The sequence below is a fragment of the Ambystoma mexicanum genome, chromosome 3p, assembly GCF_040938575.1.
Source record: "Ambystoma mexicanum isolate Mex_15411 chromosome 3p, UKY_AmexF1_1, whole genome shotgun sequence".
Lineage (NCBI taxonomy): Eukaryota > Metazoa > Chordata > Amphibia > Caudata > Ambystomatidae > Ambystoma > Ambystoma mexicanum.
This window is the reverse complement of record NC_090925.1, coordinates 201,203,266-201,222,319: the sequence shown is the minus strand read 5'-3', so window position 1 is coordinate 201,222,319 and position 19,054 is coordinate 201,203,266. Positions and strand designations below refer to the sequence as shown.

The 19,054-nt window shown below is 51.0% G+C and overlaps 1 protein-coding gene across 2 annotated transcripts in view; it reads right to left on the bottom strand.

Annotated features, from left to right (window-relative positions):
- Positions 1 to 19,054, bottom strand: part of USP5 (ubiquitin specific peptidase 5) — a 1,083,475-nt gene that overhangs the window by 33,089 nt on the left and 1,031,332 nt on the right. The gene's annotated exons all lie outside the window — the stretch shown is intronic.

The following is a 19,054-nucleotide window of genomic DNA, read 5'->3' as shown; positions in this document are numbered from 1 at the left end:
CAAAACGAAGAGGACCCAATGAGAGCCGTGCTCACATACAGCCATGCCAGACGTGGACCAATCATGGACCACAGTGGTCCCAATCACTCTCAGCACACCAGGCTCGGCTCGCTGGCACCCAGGATGTGTATTGGAACTAGACAGTTCAGCCCACATCCTGGAAGCATACACACAAGGCATGCAGATGCCTGTGAAAGCTTGGTGTTTGGCGGGAGAATGCATGACCAAATAGGGACTGTCCCGGGTCTGCTCGAACTGGGGAAGGCAAAGGGATAAGATGGCCAAAGGACAGAACAAAGCACCCCGTGGAATGGCCATTTTGGGGCCAATCCACTGTCCAGTGCCAAACGCCGTAAATGCGATATGGGCCGAAAGAAAGTTCAAAATATATGAACAATAATGGATGCCATGAACTGTGCCCAAGACACATTTGTACTTTTACCGAACAATCCTTTGAGGGTATGCAGCGCCTTAAAAACGAAAGTAAGACCCCAGCGCACTCGTCTGTAAGGTACTTTGTGCACTGGTAAAATGTTACAAAAAACACTAAGGGAAACAAAGTCTCTAAGGTCATGCCACTTTCCCCAGAACAAAGTGAGCGAAAACCCAGTGGAGTGCAGCAGAAGGCTGTGCTCCACTGGTAAAAGTCAGACTAGGATGGTCAGACAACAGCAGAAAGTTGGGGAATTCACAACTGGAGGGAAAATTACACATAAATGGAAATCTTTCCTAAGAAGCACGTAGCCGCTTTGCTGATTGGCTGCCATGGGATGCGTCTTTGGAAAGCCACGGCCGTGGCCTTAGCTCCGATGGTGTGGGCGTGCATATTTGCTGGCAAAGGCTTATGCTGCCCTTCATACACCTCCTTGATGGCCTTACCCTCCACCTTGCTATGGAGGCCTTGGATGCTTGACAGCCCTGTCTTGATCCTCCAAAAGTGACGAACAAGGTGTCAGATTTGTGGAAGCTCCTAGTCCTGTCCAGATAAAATCTTAGAGCATGTCTGACATCCAGACAGTACAAAACCTTCTGAGCCTCATTTTTTGGTTTCGACGAAGAATGTTGGCAGTACTGTCTCCTCGTTCAGGTGAAAGGAGGAAATTGCCTTCGGAATAAAGACAGGGTGCGTACTAAGCACCCCTTGTCACAGTGAAATATTGTATATGGCTCTGAAGACACCAGGGCCTGAATTTCGCTGATGCGGCGTGCCGACGTAAGGCCCACCAGTAGGGCTGTCTCCATGGTAACCAGCCTGAGGGTTTGTGAGCCAGAGCGCCCAGCACCACGTTGGGTCCCAGACTGGATGTGGACGTTTAACAGGTGGATATAACCTGGTTAGACCCGCCAGATGTCTCTTAACCACCGGGTTGGAGGAAGGACATCACAGGAGTTCTTGTAGGCCCCTCTGGCCGCTAGATACGTACAGCAGGTGTCTACCTGCACACCTGAATGAGCCAGATGCACAGAGAAAGACAGAACGACGTCCAACGAGCAGGTTAATGGATCGATCTTCCTCGTTTCTGCCCAGTGGCAGAAGCTGGCCCACATGCTCCTCTACTGACTCCTGGTGGAGTCGCTTCTAGCCCCTTGTATGATGGCCAGGTTATCCTGTGACAGATGAAGATGCTTCAGGGTAACCTGTTCAGGAACCAAGATGCAAGGGCTAACTTCTGCAGAGTGGGGTGACCCACAGTGTCCCTCTTGCTGAGTGAGAATGTGGGCTCGACCCACGAGGAGGTGTACCGGGGGTTGATCCGACAGACAGAGAAGTTCAGAGAACCAGGGTCTTGCGGGCCACTATGGTGCTATCAAGATGAGCCGAAGTCTGAGACTCCCTTAACCTGCATATGACCATGTGAACCAGGGGAGTGGGGGGGAAGGGGAGAGGAAGGCATACACGTTCATCTTGTTACACAGGATCTGCAGTGCATCGCCCAACGAGCCTCCGCCCTGCCCCAGACCCGAGGTAAACTGAGGGCACCTCCTGTTGGCACTGGTGGCAAAGCAGTCCATCTGAGGGTGGCCCCACCTGCTGAAGAGCCTTTGGAGGACTTCCTCGTTCAGCTGCCACTTGTAATTGTCCATCCCCAGTCTGCTGAGTCTGTCCTCTTCCAGGTTGGATTCCCCAGGAAGGCGGACAGCTGACAAGTTAATGTTGTTCGATAGTGCCCACTCCTAGATGTCGATTGAAAGCCTGCAGAGAGGCAACGACCTGGGACCTGGTACCGCCCTGCTTGTTTATGTAATACATGCAGGTGGAGCTGTCTGTTTGGATGCAGACCGATTTGCTGCTGACCATGGGGATAAAAGCTTTGAGAGCAAGCCATCATCCTGAGCCAGCTGAGGTGCTCCATTGGCTCCTGATGAGACCAAGCTCCATGGACGCTGCAGTTGTCCAGGGTAGCCCCCCATCCTTCTAGGGACACGTCTGTGGTGATGCTAATCTGTGGTAACGGTTGCCAGAATGGCCTGCCTACCAGCAGTTTGGTGTCTGTAGCCCACCAGACTAGGTCCTAGTGGAGATACTCTGGTATGCTGACTGGCTTTGCTTGAGAGGCCTTCTCCCGATTCCAGGAAGCGGAGAAGAACAAGTTACTTTCTTACCTGGTAACGTTCTTTTGATGGGAAGGTCCGACGACGTATTCCATATTTATGACAGGTAATGTCCACAGCTGTGCTGCTTCGGAAAATATTCGGCGTCTGCGTCCTGCGTCGATGACGTTGATGCGCCGTCCCCGAGGACCTCCTCCGACGGCCGACGTCACCCGATGTGATAAGTAGGACCCACGACGCCCACAGCCTCAGTTATAGTTTTTTCCCCCAGAACGTGTGCCACCAGCTTTCTGCCAGTCAGACACACAAGGCCTTGCGGAACGCAAGCTGCAATCGCAAAAGAAATTCTGCAGCGGGGAAGGTAGGGAGGGAGCGATATGGAATACGTCGTCGGACCATCCCATCGAAAGAACGTTACCAGGTAAGAAAGTAACTTGTTCTTCGAGGGGATTGGGTCCTCCGACGTATTCCATATCTATGACAGACTCCCAAAGCAGTACCAAGCAAGGAGGTGGGAAAAGAATTTAGAACACAAATTTAGCATGCCCAATCAAATTGCGGAATAAAGGACTGCCTTGCCAAAGGGCAGATCCTGCCCTCGGATGGAATCGAGGGAGTAGTGACGTACAAAAGTATGTACTAAAGCCCAGGTGGCTGCATCATAGATGTGGCGAATAGGAACACCCCTCTGCAGGGCAGTAGACGCAGCCACTCCCCTGGTAGAATGGGCCCGCAAGCCAGCCGGAGGGTCCTTACCCGCCAAGCGGTAACACTCAGAGATAGCTAAAATATGGACAAAGTCTGTTTCGTCACTGCTTGTCCCAAACGCTTTCCAGCGTAACCAATGAAAAGTTGATCGCCCACTCTGACCCGGGAAATGCGTGAAATATAAAAGCTCAACGCTCTCCTAGGATCAAGCCTATGGAGCCTCTCCTCTTCCTTACCAGGATGTGGAGGAGGATAGAACGCCGGAAGAACAACCTTCTGGCTCAAATGAAATTCCGAAACCATCTTCGGAAGAAAAGAAGGACGAACTCTAAGGACAACCATGTCCTTATGAAACACAGTGAAGGGTGGCTTAACTGAAAGTGCATGTAACTCACTCTGCGAGCGGAAGTAACCGCAACCAAAAACACAGTTTTAAGAGTTAGCAGTCTCAAAGGGCAAGAATGTAAAGGCTCAAACGGAGCACCCATAAGAAACTTAAGAACAAGGTTCAAATCCCAACCAGGCACCAGAAAAGGTGACAGAGGGAACACATTAGTGAGCCCTTTCAAAAACTGAGAAATTAAAGGAATCTTAAAATAGGAACACTCTTCAGAAGAGTGCTAAAATATGGACAGCACCGCCAGGTAACCTTTAATGGTCCCCACTTGCAAGCCACTGTGGGCCAAAGAAAGCAAAAAAGACAGAACCATGGGAATGTCACATTCAAAAGGATCCACATTCTTAACTCTGCACCAGTTGCAGAAGTTTCTCCAACGGCAACGGTACAGAGACTTTGTTGCCGGCCGCCTGGCCAAGAGCAACACCTCCATCACGTCTTCAGGGAGGTCCCAATCCTTAAACCTCAACCTTTCAGAAGCCAAGTGTGAAGGTTGAGGGATCTGACCTCTGGATGGAGAACCTGACCCCCCTCCCGTGAGAGCAGATCTTCTCGGTAGGGAAGACGGCGTGGAGGACAGATGGACAAGTCGAGAAGGTCCGGGTACCACGTCCTCCGGGCCCACGCCAGAGCAATGAGGATCATCCGGGAACCAAACCTCCGTAACCTCCGCAGTACTTGCGGGATGACAGGGACTGGAGGAAACGCGTACAGCAGTGGGAATGTCCACTCCACCACAAACGCGTCTCCTAAGGCTCCTTTTGGAGGAAATTCCTGCGAGCAAAACCTTTCGCACCTCCGGTTGACACTGGAGGCGAAGAGATCTACTTGAGGGGTCCCCCAAAGGGCGAAGATCTCCAGGAGAATCTCCTGAGCCAGCTCCCACTCGTGAGAGACTGTGCTCTGCCTGCTCAGAGCGCCCGCCGTCTCGTTGTCGTCTCTGGCCAGATGGACAGCCGAGATCGAAACTTCCTGCTGGATGGCCCAGAACTTGAGCTGCACAGAGGAAGTGACCCTGCCCCCCCCCTTTTTGTTGAGGTAGTGCATGGCCACCATGTTGTCCATTAGAATCAGGACACTCTTTCCTCGCACAGTCGGCAGAAAAGCCTTCAGGGCTAGCCTGATGGCCCTCAGCTCCAACAGATTGATATGGAGTTTGGACTCCGACAGAGACCAACGACCGCTGACTGTCAACTCGTTGGCATGAGCTCCCCATCCCGTGACGGATGCGTCCGTCACGATCGTCACCTCCGGCCAGGGCAGCCAAAATGGGGCCCCCTTCATCAGATTGCCTTCGACGGCCCACCACAGAAGGTCATGGGCGACCGAGGGCGGCACCTGAACAGGGTCTGACAGCCTGCCGGAGGACTGAGACCACTGGAGCTTGAGTGCCCACTGCAAAGATCTCATCCGCAGATGAGCCTCTGGCACCAGAAGAATGCAGGATGCCATGTGGCCGAGCAGTCTCAAGAACTCGGACGCTGGGAGATTCTGGGCAAGTTGAAACATGTGCACCATCTGCTGAATGTGAAGAGCCCTCACCTGGGGAGGAAAACACTGCCCCAGGGATGTGTCGAGCACTGCTCCGATGTACTGGAGCCGCTGCGTTGGTGTCAAATGGGACTTCTTTAAATTGAGGGAGAAGCCCAGCTTGTGAAGGGAGTGGCAGGTGACGGACAGATGATCCAGGACTTGCTCGGGAGAGCTCCCCCTGATCAATCAATCGTCCAGGTAGGGGTAGACGTGAATCCCCCCCTTTCCTGAGATGCGCTGCCACCACCACCATGAGCTTGGTGAAAACCCTCGGAGCGGAGGTCAATCCGAACGGCAGGACCCGAAACTGAAAGTGCGAGTCGCCAACCGCGAACCTCAGGTACTTCTTGTGCTTGGGATGGATCGGCACATGGAAGTAAGCATCCTTGAGGTCGAGACGCACCAACCAGTCCTGAAGTTGAAGGGCCTGGAGGACTTGAGAGAGTAACCATCTTGAACTTGTCCTTCCTGAGGAGTTTGTTCAAACCGTGCAAGTCCATGATGGGTCTCAATCCCCCGTCTTTCTTGGAAATCAAAAAATAAGGGGAATACCATCCCTTGTTCCTCTCCGCTACAGGCACTAGTTCTATGGCGCCTTTCTCCAGCAGGGCTTGAATTTCCTGCGCAAGGAGCGGATCCGGACTCTTCAAAGACAGGTTCCCAGGTGGATTGTCGTGAGGCCTCTGCTGAAAAGGAAGACAGTAGCCGTGGGTTATGATCTCCAGAACCCACACATCTGAAGTAATGGCTCGCCACTCTACAAGATGCTGCGCCAGCCTTCCCCCAACCGGCTAACCATGGGACCTGGCCTCATGACTGAGTGGTAGCGGCTGCAGCGTTGCCTGAGGGCAAAGAGGCAACTGCCCGAGCGGCCTTGGCACCTCGAGTACCCTTGTTTCCACCTCTGGCACTCTTACGGTGGCCTCTTTGACTGCTAGCTCCTCTCGCTTTACTGAAGGACGAGTAATAGCGAAAGGAACCTCCCCTTCATTGCTGTCTCCTAGGACGAAAAGGCAGAGGTTGGTGAACTGCAGCGCCCAACGACTTCGCTGCAGCTTTGGAGGTCTGCAACCTCTCAAGGCTCTCGTCAGCCTTGCTGCCAAAAAGATGTTCACCGTCAAAGGGCATGTTGAGGAGCCGGGACTGCACATCAGGAGCGAACCCAGACTTCCGCAACCACGCAAACCTGCGTATTATGGTGCTCGCCGCCATGGACCGGCTGACATAATCTGCCATGTCCAAACCCGACTGAACGGCCTCACACATGGCATCCTTGCCATCCTGAACCATAGCAAGGAAACCATCCCGTTCGTCCCCTTCGGGAATATGTTCAGCCGCTAATGCAACACAGTTCCACAGAGTGTGTGTGAAACGAGACAAGGCACATATGGAGTTGGCCGTCTGAAGCGCCATACCCCCTGAAGAAAACACTTTCTTCGCCCAGCCGTCAAAACATTTGTCGTCCCTATCCGGAGGGATGGTAGGATACGACGCCCGCTTTGCTGGGGCCGTAGCCGCCTGCACCACCAAACTCTCCGGAGTAGGGGGCCTGGACAAGTAGCAGGGGTCGCTACTGGCTGGACGGTATTTTCGCGACAAAGACTTGACCACTGCCGGGAGACTCTCCGGAGCAGTCCAAGCCGCCGCCGCCCTTCTCTGCAGAGCCATATGAAACGGCAAAACCGGGTCGGGGGGGGGGGGGGACTAAGATCAAGGATGTCCGTGAGATCATCCTGAACAAACTCCCCTGGGGGAGCTGACCAACCCAAGTACTCGGTGACCCGAGACATAAGGCGCCGATATGAAGAATCGGCATGAGTGCCAGGCTCCGGCCTACAAAACTCCACCTCCGAAGAGGTATCCAGTCCACTGGCATCATGCAGTGACTGCCTAAGGTCATCAAACTGGCTATGCTCATCTGGCACCGTAACCGGAACCAAGCCGTCATCAGAGCCGTCATCACCCTCTGAAATGTACTCCAGGCGGGGAGAGGAAGACCTCTGGGGACCAAAGCAGTGCCTGACCCTAGCCAGAGCCTTTCTAGGGGCTAACCCCGTGCCACGGGGCCCCTCCGACACCACCGCCTCGAAAGGCGTCGAGGGCGCCGAACGAGTCGGCGTCGACAGAAACGGTGTTGACGTCGAGCGAATCCGCGTCGACGTCAGCTGCATCGCCGACGGCATCGACACAGGTCCGAGCGGGACCTCTCCCGCGAGCCGTGCCGACCACCCGAGCCCGAAGGCGTACGAGCGGTGTCTCTCGACCGGTGCTGACCGACCCCACTCGGAGGCGCAGACGGACCGGTGCCCTGCGATTCAAGAATCGCTAGCATCTGCTTCCCGAAGGAAGCCCATTCCTCCGGTGTCGCTTGCATGGAGGGATAAGCGACCCGTCGACGGGCGGAGTCCTCGGAAGAGGAAGGGGAAGGCGACCGATGCCGGCGCTTCCGGGAATGTCTCGAAGAGGCGGAGGAGTGGCGAGACTGACTCCACTGGACTTCCGACGATGGCGCGGAGAGTCGACCCTCGAGTCATCCGTCGAAAGCCCCACAGACCTCGACTTCCGGTTCTTAGACACCCGACTTACCGACAGCTTCTTCTTGCGTTCCCGCAAGGCCTTTGCCGTGAGCGACTGGCAGTCGACACAGTCATCCGTATCGTGGGCCTCCCCGAGGCACCAGAGGCAGGCGTCGTGCGAGTCTGTGACCGACATCTTGGACCCACAGTCCCCGCATTTCTTGAAGCCCAGACGCGGGGTTGAAGACGAAGTAGACATCGCCACGAACAGGTCTTCACAAAAAAACTGAACAGGTTCAACGAACCGAGAAGAAAACAGCAAACTCCAAAGAGGCAAGGCGTACCAAGATTCACAAAGCGAACACGTTCGCGGAAAAAACGGAACTGAGGCTATGGGCGTCGTGCGTCCTACTTATCACATCGGGTGCCGTCGGAGGAGGTCCTCGGGGACAAGGCATCGATGTCATCGACGCAGGGCGCAGACGCCGAAGATTTTCCAAAGCAGCACAGCTGTGGACATTACCTGTCATAGATATGGAATACGTCGGAGGACCCAATCACCTCGAAATGAAGCTACAGCCTCCTCATCATCGGCACCGCAAGGAGACATGGCGCATTATTCCCACCAGGTGTTGGTACGATCAGGCTGAGGTTACTGTTCTGCTAAGGAAATGCCCATGACTTCTTGAGATTGTTAGAAAATCCCAGATCGTGTAGTGTGTGCATGAGAGCAGAGGCCGTGTGATGCACTGCTTCCGGGGACCTCGCCCTGACTAGCCAGTCATCGAGGTATGGCTAAATGTGATGGCTTTGTGCCCCAAGTAGAGCTGCCATTGCGTTCATTAGTCTTGTAAAGACCCTCTGGCCGAGTTGAGTCCAAAAGGGTAGAACTCTGTATTGAAAGTGAAAACCCATAACCCTGAACTGTAGGAAGGACTGGTGGGGTTCCCAAATCGGAACCTAGAGGAAAGCATCCTTCAGATCCATGAGCACATCCAGTCGCCCCTGCGCAAAGTCTCTGCAATGAAGGCTGGGGTAACCATCTTGAACATTTGGAGAGGAAGGGAAAGGTTCAATTAGGAAAGGTTCAACACAACACTCAGGCCAGCCTGGTTCTTTTTGTGTATGGCGAATATCCGGGAAGAGAAGTCCCTGCCTCGCTGTGAAGCTGGAACTCCCTCCACCGCTTGGCTCGCCAAGAGCGAGCGAATTTCCACAAAAAGAGTTGCTGTCCCAATCTGCGGGAGTGGAGGGGAGGAAGGAGGAAAATGAGGAATTGGTAGCCGGAAGCCCATGGACACCACTGAGAGGATCAATGGGTACGCAAACCTTGTCCGCCAGGAGTGAACGTGAAGGGCAAGCCTGCCCCCCCACCGGATGGACCTGTCACAACTTCTTTCCCTCTAAGGCTGGTGCTGAGGACGGGGACTGGAAAAAACCCTTGTTAGCCCCTGTGTGCTGTTTTGACCGTCTCTCCTGGAAGCCCCTAAATCCTCCAAAGGCCCGACCCTTGTCCGAGTGCTGTTGAGTCTGGCTGTAGATCTTGGGTGTGGCTTTCGCTAGTATAGACAAAGATTTTGCTGTATGAGTGCTATTCTTTTTCTTGTCAAGTTTCATATCTGTTGTCGAGTGGGACAAGTCTTCCCACTCAAATGGCAGGTCGAGGATGCGTTCCTGCACATCTAGGTTGAATTTCGTTGCCCTGCGCCACACCGTCCTCATGTCGGAGGCGATGCAGATGGCTCTGGCCGAGGTGTCAATGTGGGCCACCGTTGACTCCATTATATCCCGGGCCACAATTTTCACCTCTGCCAGCCCTGCCTTGAACCGTGCCTGGCTGTGGGCAGGAAGCTCTGGAAGGAAGTCGGCAATCTCCCGCCACAAGTTCTGATTAACAACAGCCAACATGGCATCAGCATTGGCCTGACGCAGATGGAGCGTGGCATTTGAGTATATCTTCTTGCCATACGACTCCAGCAACTTTACCTCCGTCCCTAGGAGTGAAGAAGCAGATACCGTTGAGGAAGACTGTGGTGTGGTGTATAGTGAAGCCGCTGCTACCACTGAGGAATGTGGCTAGGGGTGCACCAACAATAAGAGGGGGTCCCCCTCCGACTGTCTGTACTTGGCATCCAGGCACTTGTTGGTAGCCTGGGTGGAGTGTGGCTTGACCCAGCCCTTTTTGGCTAAGGATTCCACGTCCTTCTGAAGAAAGATGCCAGTTCTCGTGGGAGGATGAAGTGTAAGCACTTCGGCCAGGACTCCTACCTTGGGTTGCTCTGCCTGAGGCCGAGGTATTCCTAGATACTCTGCCAGGCCCGCCAGCCTCTCCTGGAATGCTTTAGCTGATGAGTGTCTCCAGGTCTTCCTGCTTGTCCGTGTCCGCCACAGTGTCTTACAAATCTGGGGGTGTACAAGGAGTGCTGGGTGTGGGCCGCTGTGGCGTGCTGACTGGCAGTGCCAGGGGCTGAGCTGGGGGTTTAGCCAGCCTGGGTGGATTGGGTGTCGGAGCGAGGGGCTGAGCTGGACCCAAGGCCGGGACTCAAATGGAGCTGACGGAAGTACCGTAGGGAGCATGTCCCTGGATGGTGCCCATCTGTGGCGTTATCATAAGGCTAAAGAATCTATCCTCGCAAGCAGGCGGTGCCCCTGACGTGTAGGAGCGCACAAGGGTGTAGGGGCTGGGCCTTGTGGCTGCAGTGTTTTGGGAAGGAACCCACACAGGCTGGACACCTGCTGAAACCCACCGTCGTCGACATGCGCCAGGGAGGAGGAAGGCACCAGAGGGCAGAGTAGTACCTGACAATTGAAAGAAAAAAGAAAAGGAGAATAACTCCCCCTGGGGAAAAGCGAATGGTATTACAAGGCCAGAGGCCTAACCCAGGAGCGCTGGTGAATGTGGCCCGTTCCGGTCGACGCGGAAAAGAGGACTGAGGAGTGGCGCCGGTGGGCGGAGTCAGGGGCGCGCATGCTCCCAGCGCGCATCTAAATTTAAAGGGGAAGACTATTTTTTCTGTTGAAAATGTTTCCACTTCCGTCCGTTGCAAGGGTAGCCCATACTGTATGAAGGAAAGGGGACGGGACATAGGAGTAAGCAGATGTGTAAATATGCATCTTGCAGGTCCACAGCTACGAACCAGTCGCCTGACTGAACGGCTGCTCGGATAAGAGCGGGCATTATCATCTTCCACTTTTCTTGTGCTAAGGAATGGTTGCACAGGGAAAGGTTTAGTACCATAGCAGCCAGCCTTGTATTTCTTTTGAATGGTGAAGAACCTTGAATACAAACTGGTGGGACGACTGCAGGAACCACAATTATGGAGGAAAGGGGACATTGCACTATGAGTACAGTAATTAGTTTGGTGAGTAACATTTCCCATTTCTTACAAAAATACTCTGGTGTATCCCACATACTTAATCCCAAAAATGGTTATTGGCAAAGACTTATTCTTAACAAAGAAAGCGAAAGGCCTAACGGTCCCAATTTCTATGAGGCGTTTCCCTGCCTCAAGTAACGACTAAAAAGGATCTGTCAAAATGTACGTTTAACCTAAATGTACACCGTCCTGTGTCAAAATCCCTAGTTCTGTCCCTCAGACCTATATAAAGGCAAGGTGTTTGAGGCCCATGCAAATGGCTCTTATACTGGGATGCAATCAAAGTACTCTGCAGGAACTTCAATAGTTTTCACTCGAGGGAATGCCTCCCTTCCCCTGGTTGGCAATCCTCTCAACAAAATTCATACAATGTTCACCAGGGGGAATGACTCCAATCCCCTGGTCCTCAAACAAACAAAAGAAAATCAGCTCAACAACCCTTCTCAACTTGGGTCGATGTATCGGGGGTGGAGGGGGTGCCTCCCTTCCCCTGAATGAAAGGTTCCTTTAACACTTTGTAGAAAAAGGGCCAGGCAGAATGACTCCCTATCCCTGGCTGGAAGCTTCCCCTTACTTCCTCCACTTATTATAAGGAGGAGGATGCCTTCCTCCTGTTCCTTCACACTAGACCCGGGGGATGACTCGTATCTCTGTTAGGGCTTGGGTCCTCGACCTGGGTTTCTCTGATCGTCAGTGCTGCTGTTCCTTCCACTGACCCAAGGAAGATTTACTCTGATACACAAATAGTCCTCTTGACTCTTGGTGTCTGTGACCATTTTATCAATGTTCATATCATAGGGATTACCACAAGGGCCACACACATACCCTCTCACTTCCCTCGTGTACCCGCTGGCAGAGCCATGCCCCCCGTTACCTTGCAGGGACTCGCGGCAGATCTCCAGAACTCGCGGGACTGAAAGCGTTGTGTGATTAATCTGATGAGGTCATTACTCCTTTACCGAAGGCAGCCTCTCATGTGGCCAGGGGATGGCAGCTGCTGCCTGATCCAGAACTGGGGGCGGCTGTGCAAGGGATGATCCCTTCAGGGGGAGGGGCTGACATCAGAGGAGACATTGTATCCCCCTTTCCTTTTTTATGGATGTTATAGTGATTTTCATTTGTCGATTGTTTGAGGACCAGGGGAAGGGAGTCATGGTTTTTCCACCCCACCATCCTTTGACAGAGTGCCTGAATGAGACCAGCTCCCACTGGGGGTCTAGCTGTCTGGATCGGACAGCCAAACACCCCTTTCTTTAAACTGCTGAGGAAGATTGCAGAGGAGCGAGTGCTGGAAATGTATAAAATGTGAGTCTCCTGGAGTGAAAAGCAAGTCGACCACTGGAAGATGAATTCAGACGACGATCATAGATGCCTGCAGACCCTTTGCAACACCGTGAAGCGTCCACTGCTGTCCTGAGCCTGTTTTCTGTGTGACAGAAGAACTCCAAAGAGGACGTCTCCTCCCCTTGGAGCTGGAGGGGACAGACTTTGATTAGAGCCATCTCCCTAGGTCATGTGTGTTTCCAGAGCTGCAGAACCCCAATACCAGGAGACCTGCTGCCCATTTCAAGTGCATTGTCGTGTAAAGGCTGAATCCATCCAAATCTTTGCTGAGCCCTCAAGGACCCTCCAGAAACCCAATCCAACTCGTCCAGACCTCCTCATCAGAGTGTGGGACTGGAGGACCCAACAAAGATTGACTGGGTGGATTACTTTCTCTGTTGGTGCTCCAGAAAAGGTGCCAAAACCGCACAGTGACCAAAGAAGTTCACTAAAACCGTGCCAGATTTCCTCCCTCGTGACTGCTGCTGAGAGATCCCATCTATTGTCTATACTTTTGTCATCAGACCAAGGAATCCGGAGGTCGGGTCCAGAGCTGTAACATCAGAGAGCATCCACCACAAACGTTTTCTTCAAACCTAAGGTACTGTGAGGGAAAAGGGTATTGCTTACCCTATTCCAAAAAAAGTAGCTTGAGTGCGCTGGAGTGCACGTAGAGGTGTCTAGGGCAACCCCCCTCTTACCTCAGCCTCAAGCCGCTGCTTGTGTCCCTTTAGTGAGTCCTTTAACACTGTCTCCTTGAGACTAGAAAGTATCCACAGGAACCTTTGACTTCTGCTGCTTTTCAAGACTTTAGGCCTCTCTGAACTGCCTTTTAGCTAGGGTTGCGTTTTGAACTTTAAAATACTTGCTGTGCAGGGAAACTGCTTCTAGAAACTGAAGCTCTGATAGGATAACACTACCTAACGGTTTTCCTTCTCATAAATCACTATCTTACATGTGTATGCTGACTAAATGCAATTACCGTATTACTTTGTGGGTGTGCGTTATTACACATAGTACGGTAGACCTGTCAAACTCTATAACAATTGCGTGCGTTCAGCAACTACCAACTAAGAAGTGGCCTTTTGAAAGTATTGTAAAGTATACCTATGTGTTGGTTTATTGTGCTAAGTATTTAACAGTGACTCGTGTAAATATAACACATCTACATTTTAACATCAATGTATGTGTAAGTGTTCCTATGATGTGCATTACTAGCTAGGTTCAATGTACTTACCTACAGCTCACATCTTCCTCTTAAGATAAGCCTGAATGATCTGCCACTCTACCAAGGTTCCAGAGTAGTACAGACTGATATTTAGAGTTGGGGATATACAAACCACTGGGATAGCTTACTTAAGTATTACCTCCAAGTGGGACTTAGGAAAACTCCCCTAACACACACACACCAGTGATAAGAGAAACTTGGGGGAGAAAGCATATGCCCTCAGACCTTTTGATGAACATTGTGAGAAAACCTGGCAGGAGAGTATACCAGGTGTTTTGCGAGCCTAGAACCTGCACCCAAACTGTGTAAAGGTACTATTCGAGAAGCCTGGCAGGAGAGTATACCAGGCGTATTGTGAGTCTGGGACCTGCACACCCATTGTGTGTAGGAACTATATGAGAGAACCTGGCAGGGGAGTTTACTGGGTGTTTTGCGAGTCTAGGACCCGCAACCAAGTTGTGGTATCTTGAAAAGAAAATGCTAAGCTAGATTCATGCCCTTAGGCATTTTTAATTGCATTTGTGGTATTTTGAAAAGAGAATACCAAAAGAAGATTCATGCCCTCAGTATTTTTAACTGCATTGAAGGTGGAAAAGACCCGGGGAAGGGAGTCGTTTCCCCTGTAGTGAATGCAACAATAAGGAAGAGGGGATTATCCTCTTGGGCAGTAAAGAACTTCATTATTCTTTTGAACATGTTTTGGTGCAGAGAAACCCGGGGAAGGGAGCCATTCCCTGGAACTGTGAACATTATCCATTTGGAACGTTTGTTGGCTTTATACCTTTCTGTTGAACTTGATCATTTGTGCACTTTCCAAGCTAAAGACAATATCCTTAACAGTTTAGAGTTACTTTAAGAATGAGAGGGCTAGGATAGGATTTCGGACACAGGACACTTGCTTTGGACATCTTAACACAGGACAGACCCTTAGTTTTTGGTTGAGGTAGGGAAAAACCTCCTAGATTAGGGACAGTGAGGCATTTTCCAACCCTTCCAGTCTTTAAAGTGTATACCAATCACTAAGAGCCCTCTGTGTCCGTCTCATTCCTGGTTCCTCACAGGTGCCTCGCTGTCTTTGCTGGTCTTTCTGGGTTCTCTCCGGTGGATCAGCGGCTTCACACTAACTACGGTCTCAACACTTGCCAAGAGCTGACCGGTCCTACTTCTTGAGGCAGTGATACCGTTCCTCTTGGCAGCCAGAGGTGTATGCAGTCTACTTTCTCTGTAGTCAGATGGTGCTTTTCTCCCTCTTCTTCCAGTGTCCTCTGGTCTCACGATTCAAACTTCACGCATCTCGCAGAGTCTCTGCTCCGTATAGCTTACCAGCCGGGCTCTCTCTTTCGGGTGTCATTCTTGAGTGTTTAAAGTGTTCAAATGTTCATTTCCTCATGAGAGACGACTTTTGCTCTGGGTTATGGAGAGTATTTTGTATTTGTATTTGTTTATTATTTGTATCGCGCACCAAACCTTGAGGTAGCTGGGCACTTAAGAAACATATAGGCAGTGTACAAGGTGCAGCATAATTCAAATAATAAGGATAACATTGGAGGACCCTGGTTACAGGTGGGTCAGTGCTTGAGAAAGGAGGCAAAGTATAGGCAGTGTGCAAAGGTACAAGCACAAATCAAACAATAAGGATAACAATGGGGAACCCTGGTTACAGGTTGGTCAGTGCTTGAGCAAGGAGGCACACGAGTAAGAAGAATGCAAGATGAAACTCTTCAATACAGTTCTTAGATACGCAATGTTAAGTATGCAAGGTAACGGTCTACTGAAGTGAAGACTTGCTGCTCAACCAATTTTATATATTTGCTTTGAAGGTGAGGAACGATGGTTCTTGTCTTAAAGGGATGGAAATGGAGTTCCATCGTTTGGCAGCCTGAACTGGGAAGCTGGCTCCTCCAGCTGTTTTCAGATTGTATCTTGGTATTGTCAGGTTATGTCAGTGGGCTGATCTGGTAGTACGAGTGAGAAGGTGTTTACAAAACTTATCAGCCAGATATTTTGGGGCGGACTTGGTTAGACATTTGTGAGTGATGGCTAGGGTGCGTAATGTGATTCTGTCACGGATGGGTAGCCTGTTGACCTTCTGTCTGTGAAGGGAGATGTGACAGGGTCTAGGGAGGCTGAGTGCTGCTCTCAGAGTTATTCTGAAGTACCTGGCGTTTGCTTAGGTTTTGTTCAGAAGAACCCAGGAAAAGGGTGTTACAGTAAAGAGTCTGGGGAGCGCAAGCGCTCTAGCCAATGTTAGGCAGCTACTTGTTGACAGATATGCTTTCCAACTGTAGATCAGTTTGTTGGTGTAGGCAGTGGAGGATGGTAGGCTGTTTACCTGTTTAAGGGAGAGAGTTCAGTCAAGGTAGACCCCCAGTGTTTTTATCTCTCTGGAGACCCTAATAGTGTTGCCATCAATGACGAAGGAGGAGTGGTTGGTGTTGAGTTTGTTCAGGCGAGCCTGAGTTCCCATGATCATCAGCTCGATATTATCGTCATTGAGACAAAGACCATTGGTCGCCATCCAGACCTGAATTTCGAGGTAGATGGTGTTTAAAAGTTTGGAATCATGGTCATAGCAGCCAGTAAGGGGGGTGAGCACTTGGGTGTCATCTGCATAGTTAGTGTAGATGACACCCAAGTGATCCAGACGGTCAAAGAGTAGCTTCGTAAATATATTGTACAGTGTGGGCGACACACAGGACCCCTGAGGCACGCCACATAGAATTGGTGTGGGGTCAGCTGAGGCTGATGGGGAGAAGACTCTGTTAGTCCTGTTGGATAAGAAAGATTTGATCCAGTCGGAAGCATTCGTGGAGAAAGCTGCTGCTGTGATCAGATGCTTGGTAAGGATCTGATTGATGGTCGACGAGGTCGAAGGCTGCAGAGAGGTCTAGGAGTAGGAGGATTGAGAGTTTGCCCTTGTCCTTTGACTCGTCCATTTGGATCTTTAGGTCTAGAAGGGCAGTTTCAGTTCCATGTGTGGGTCTGAATCCCGATTGTCTGAGACCAAGGAGTTAATAATCCTCGAGGTGCTTCTGTATTTGCAGATAAGCCACCCGGTCTAGGATTTTTAGAAGGAAAGGGACAGTGGTGATGGGCCTGTAGTTCGTGGGAACATTTGGATCGAGATTAGGTTTTTTTAGGAGAGGAATAACCCATGCTTCTTTGAGGTTGTTGGGAACTTGATTGGTGGCGAAGGAGGAATTTATTAATGCAGTAATGAAAGGGGCGAGGTTTTTGGCACCTTCTTTGATCAATGTAGCTGGACAAATGTCACCTTGGCAGTGAGAGGGTTTCAGGCTTTTAATGATGTCCTCTACTTCTTTAGGGGTGACTTGAGAGAAGCTGAAGGGGGTGCAAGTGAGTGGGGTTTTCTTAGGGTCCATGGCATGCTGGGCATTACATGAGAGGCTTGCCTTCTTGGCCTTGATTTTATTTTGGAGCAGGGTGATTTTATCAGCGAGTGCTTGCTGAATTTTGCTGCACCACTCTGCATCTTTGATGCAATCTTGTGATGGTGGAGCAGGGGATTCAAGCTCTTTTAGGATACTGAAGAGTTCCTTGGCACGGGATTTTGCATTCCGGATTCTGGAATTATAGGTATCTTTTTTTGCTGAGAGGATAGCCTTTTGTAGATAGCAGAAGCTGACGACAATGCAGTTTTGTTATTGATAGATGAGGATTTGCGCCAGGTGGATTTGGCTGCTCTTTTTATGTTTCGAAGACTTTTTAGTTTGGGGGTAAACCATTTGTTAAAGTGAGCTTGGGGTTTGGCTTTTTTGAGTTTGAGAGGGGCTGCAATATCCAAAGCAGATTTGAGAGTGCTGTTGTATAAGTTGACCAAATTAGATGGGTCACGGGTGCTGAAATTGTTCTCGTTGAGGATTTCGCTAATGAGAGGCTGGATACTGTCTATGGTTATGTTGCGACAGTTCCTGGATAGCGAAGGAGGTACTAGAGAGATTTTGGTAGGGGATGGCCCTGGGATGGAGAATAGGATGAGATGGTGATCTGACCAGGCTACAGGCTCATTTTGGGTGATGGATATGGAACAATTTAGGTCCGATATTCAATCTAGCCTTCTACCTTTGGAGTGGGTGGGGGGTTGAGATTCTGTGTAGGAAGCCCAAGTTGGAGATGGTGTTATCCACCGCTAGGGCGTGAGGCTCGTTAGGGTCTAGGAGACCCAGGTTCATGTCTCCTAGGAGGACATTTTGTGATCCTAGTTTAGTGTGCGTGGAGAGGAGGTTCAGGATGTCCTCCTCAAAGGAGAGAGGTGGTCTGGGAGGCCAGTAGATAAGGTGTAAGAGTATGGTTTGGGTGGGTGAGAGGGTTAGTTTCACCGAGAGAAGTTCTGCAGATGGGAAGCTAACAGGTGGGGTGGCTCTGAGGCCTAGTTGGGTTTTGGCAATGAAGGCTAATCCTCTGCCTTTGCCGACAGTTCTATCTGCCCTGATGATAGTATAGTCTTCAGGCAAGGCAAGTGAGAGTGCGGGTCCAGCTGCCTGGTGTAGCCAGGTTTCTGTGACTGCCAAGAAGTCTAGACTATTTGCAACGATTAGGTCAGCGATCTCTGCGGCATGGGCTACTAGAGAACGAGCTTTGATAAGGGCTACTTTAATCTTGGGTGGTTGTGGCGCAGTGGTGGAGGAATTTAAAGTCAACAAGGTAGAAGGGGTGGCGGTTATATTGTGCAGTGTGGGGTTGCAGTGTTGGGATTTGTATTGCTATTTTTTGCACAGTACAGTGTCATTGTGTTTGAGGAATCGGGAGCCTAGTCTTTGGTTCCTCACGTGGACAGAGAGGGATGAGTGGTGTTGGGGGTGTGGCAAAGTGATGTAGCATTCGAGCGGGCTCAATGCCACACTTGAGGCAGTGTTTGCAGACATGCTGATTGGTGTAAGAGGAGGAATAGGAGGCATGGATGATGGAGGGCGGTATGTGGCAGCTGGGTGCATTAAGGGAAGTAGTGAGGCTAGGGCGGCTCTGTGGAATGAGGACATGATGCGTTGTCTGTAGACAGGATAATGTGTGTTGGGGAGATGATCCAGGCAAGCACACGCTGGTTCGAAGTTAGAGTGTACACGGTAGGCAGGTTCAGAATTTGCCCAGAGGCTAAGAGGTACACAGTAGGTAGGTTTGAGATTAGCTAGGATGCACACCATAGACAGGTTCAAAGTTTAGCTAAGAAGCACACAGTAGGCAGGTTCAGCAATGGCTAGGGTGCACACAACAGGCAGATTTAACAGTAGCTAGGGTGCACACAATAGGCAGAAACAACATTAGCTAGGGTGCACACAGTAGGCAGAAACAACATTAGCTAGGGTGCACACAGTAGGCAGAAATAACATTGGCTAGGGTGCACTCAGTAGGCAGATTCAACATTGGCTAGGGTGCACGCAATAGGCAGAAACAACATTGG